Source organism: Arachis hypogaea, chromosome 11 (assembly GCF_003086295.3).
Source record: "Arachis hypogaea cultivar Tifrunner chromosome 11, arahy.Tifrunner.gnm2.J5K5, whole genome shotgun sequence".
In the NCBI taxonomy this organism is placed as follows: Eukaryota; Viridiplantae; Streptophyta; class Magnoliopsida; order Fabales; family Fabaceae; genus Arachis; species Arachis hypogaea.
The window spans coordinates 49308555-49312769 of NC_092046.1; the positions used below are offsets into that span (position 1 = coordinate 49308555).

Here is a 4215-nt window from a genome sequence, read left to right on the forward strand (position 1 = left end):
CTATTCTAAGATATATCTTCGTTCTTCATTCTAGGACCGCGTACCTGATAGCCACCCGTGTTTTTCTTGGGTTCGTGTGACTACGTAACTGGAAAGTATTGAACCACTAGTTTGATTATACATCTCTTAGACGGCTAATCCACGACTTCGTTGGGGACTTCTCGAGATACCAGTTCAGCCGAGGTATGGGGAGATTAGAGTCTTTGTGGTAGAAGTTAGAACCCAAAGGCACCGCATTCTCTGATCTGGAAGATTTGACCTTGTCTGTGGCGTTTTGAGTAGGATCACTAAGGAGAATGAACTGTAGGAGCTTCACCCTCAATCAGAATGGATCCACACTAACCCTGGGATTCAGATCTAGAGGAGCATTGGCGACCTCTCAACTGGTGTTGATCACAACAGCCTGCCATAGAAGAAATCACTCACAGTTGAAGAAGACAGTAAGACCAGAATTAAGCTAGAAGAACAAATCATCTCCAAGCTTTAACCATCTTCTTATCATTGCAAACATATCAACCTAATTAAGTTCTCTTTTTTTTCTTTTTATGCATTTAAGGAAAACCAACAACTTTTCTATATCTGTGTAACTAAGATCTACAAGATAACCATAGCATGCTTCAAACCACAATCCTCGTGGGATCGACCCTGACTCACTCAGGTATTACTTGGACAACCTAGTGCACTTGCTGGTTCAGTTGTACGAAGTGTGGGAATTTGTGCACCAAGTTTTTGGCGCCGTTACCGGGGATTGTTCGAGTTTGGACAACTGACGGATTATCTTGTTGCTTAGATTAGGTATTGTCTTTAATTTTGTTAGTCTTTTATTTCAATTTCTTTTTTTTCCGAAAAATCAAAAATTTCTTAAAAACCTTTACTTTTCTTTATTTTTTGGTTTGAGTCTTTTGTTCTTGTTCTTGTTCGAATTTCCTTGAGTCTTTTTTCTAAAAATTTTCAAAAATAGTGTCTTTTGTTTGCGTCTTGTGTCAATCTTTATGTTTGGTGTCTTCTTGAGTCTTTTCTTTTAAAATTTTTCGAAAATGAATGTCAATTTTTAAATTTGGTGTCTTTTGCATGTTTTTGTTTTCTTTGAATTCTTTGAGTTTTGTTCTTAGTGTTCTTCTTGATCTTCAAAGTGTTCTTTTTTTTTCTTTTTGTTTTGATCTTAAATTTTTTAAGTTTGGTGTCCCTTTGTGTTTTTCCTTCTAATTTTTGCATACTAGGTGTCCTTAGATCTAAAAAATTTTAAGTTTGGTGTCTTTTTGTTGTTTTTCTCTTTCTTCGTTAATTCAAAAATCAAAAAAATAAAATATCTTTTCTTATCTTATCTCATCTTAGTTTTAAATTTCAAAATCAAATCTTTTCAAAAATCATATCTTTTTCAAATTACTATCTTATCTTTCTATCTTTCTTTAAAATTTAAAAATCTTATCCTATTTTATTTCAAATTTAAAATTTAAAATTCAATCACAAAATTTCAAATTCCAAATTTTAAATTTCAAATTTCAAATTTCAAATTTCAAATTTCAAAATCAAATCATTTTCAAAAATCAAATTTTAAATCTTATCTTCTTCAACTTCTTTTCAAATCTTTTCTTTTAAAATTTGGTTCTTTCTGATCTTACGTCTCTTTTAAAATTTAAATTTAAAATCTTTTTAAATTAGAAACTAACTTTTTGATTTTGATGTAAAATATTTTTTATTTAAAACTTATCTTTTCTTAACTTCCTTATCTTATCTTTCTTACCTAACTTATCTTATCTTTAATTTAAAATCTTTTCTATCTTATCCTCTTTCAAATTTTAAAATTAAACTTTTTCAAATCTTTTCATTTCTTATCTTGTTGAATTTTTCAAATATTTTCAAAATCAAATCATTTCTAATCTTCTATCTTATCTTGTTTTCAAATCTTTTCTTAATTAGTTACTTGTTTCCTCTTTTTTCTTTTTCAAAACTTCTTAACTACCTCTTATCTCTTTTAATTTTTGAAATTTCTTCTTCTATTTCTTTCTCTTCTTTTTCAAAATTTCTTAATTAATTTTTAATTCTTTTTAATTAATTAACCTTAATTTTTAAATTTAATTAATAAATAAAATAAAAACAAAAATATTTTAATTCTTGTTTCTCTTTTTACTTCTAATATTCGAATTTTTCTTCTCCTTCTTCTATCTTCATTCTTCTTTCCTTTCTTCTTCACATCTCATAAGGAGTCCTCTATTCTTGAACATAGAACTCCCATTCTCTTTCTTTCTTGGTTTCTTCTTCTTATTTATGACTAGGAACAGGGATACAGAGCCTCTCTTTAATCTTGATCCTAAACCTGAGAGGACTTTAAGGAGGAGCTTACAACAAGTTAAAGCACAACACTCTGAAAGAAACCTCTCAGAAAATTTTGAACAAGAAGTTGACAACATGGCAGCCGAACCTAATCATGAAGGAGAGGCAAGAAAGGTTCTTGGTGCTTACACTAAGCCTACCTCTGACTTCTATGGCATAAGTATCTCTATACCTGCCATTGGAGTTAACAACTTTGAGCTGAAACCTCAACTGGTGACCTTAGTTCAACAGAACTGCCAGTACCATGGACTCCTACAGGAAGATCCAAATAAATTCTTATCTGACTTCTTGCAGATATGTGACACAGTTAAGACCAATGGAGTGAGTCCTGAGGTTTATAAACTTATGCTCTTTCCTTTTGTTATAAGAGACAGAGTTAGATTGTGGTTAGATTCTCAACGTAAAGAGAGTCTTGACATATGGGAGAAGGTGGTCAATGCATTCTTGACCAAGTTCTTCCCACCTCAAAAGTTGAGCAGACTTAGGATGGATGTTCAAACCTTTAGACAAAAAGAGGGTGAATCCCTCTATGAAGCTTGGGAGAGATACAAGCAACTTATCAAAAAATATCCTCATAACATGATCTCAGATTGGACCACACTAGACATCTTCTATGATGGCCTTTCTGAGATATCCAAGATGTCACTAGATAACTCTGCTGGTGGATCACTCCACTGGAAGAAAATGCCTAAAGAGGCAAGATAAATCATTGACATTGTTGCAAACAATCAGTTTATGTACACTTCTGAAAGAAACCCTATAAGTAATGCGGTAGCTCAGAAGAAAGGAGTTTTTGAAGTTGACACTCTGAATGCCATATTGGCTCAGAATAAGATCTTGACCCAGCAGATCAATATGATCTCTCAGCATTTGACTGAAATGCAAACTGCATCTGGCAGAAATCAAGAAGCTTCTTCTGAAGCAGAAGGTTATGATCCTGACCAACCCACCATGGAAAAGGTGAATTACATGGGAGAACCCTATGGAAACACCTACAATCCCTCAAGGATGAATCATCCTAACCTTTCATGGAAGGATCAACAGAAGCCTCAGCCAGGCTTCAACAACAATCAAGGTGGAAGAACCCAGGATAGGTTCAACAATAGACCACCATTCCCATCTTCTCAAGGGAATATGGAGACTCCTAAGCAGAGCCTTTCTGACTTAGTCACTATAATCTCCAACCTCTCTAAAGCCACTCATAGTTTCATAACTTAAACAAGGTCCTCCATCAGAAATTTAGAGGAACAAGTTGGACAACTAAGCAAGAGGATCCTTGAGACTCCTCCTGACAATCTTTCTAGTAACGCTGAGGTGAACCCAAGAGAAGAGTACAAGGCCATCAACACTGAGGCCGAGGCCGAACCTGGAGAGAATGGGATGGCATTGAACGCTAGTGAGGAAGACCTCACTGGGCGTTCAACGTCCAAACTGGCAGGGACTCTGGCGTTGAACACCGGGAAGGATGTCCCTCCTGCGCGTTCAACGCCAACTTGGCAAAGGAACTGGCGTTAAACGCCAGTGAAGGGGTGTATGATGGGTGATTAATGGCCAAATTGCATAGGTTAGGAATTTTCCATCAAAATATAATTGGCGTTATAAGTATAGTCCTAACCCGACAATTGACCATCAATCAAAAGAATAGTCACAATCAATCACAATAATAAACCAGGAGTATTTCGACTCCCGGGTTGTCTTCCCTAGGAATTAAAATGAAATGTCACATCATTGGCTATGGGTGATTTTTGGGGTTTTTGAATGTAAGATGCAAGAAATGTAAATGGTAAGAAATTAAATGAACATGCAAGAAGACTCTTGGTGATAATTGGGGAATTAAGGATTCCTATCCTAGTTGTGGACCACAAACATGGTAATTGTGTG

General features: G+C 34.8%; 1 non-coding gene across 1 annotated transcript; it reads right to left on the reverse strand.

Moving 5' to 3' along the window:
* Positions 1–2811: 2811 nt before the first annotated feature.
* LOC112724656 (small nucleolar RNA R71) lies at positions 2812–2920 on the reverse strand. The gene has a single exon (XR_003163810.1). It is a non-coding gene; the product is annotated as a small nucleolar RNA R71 (small nucleolar RNA).
* Between the last annotated feature and the right edge of the window lie 1295 nt (positions 2921–4215).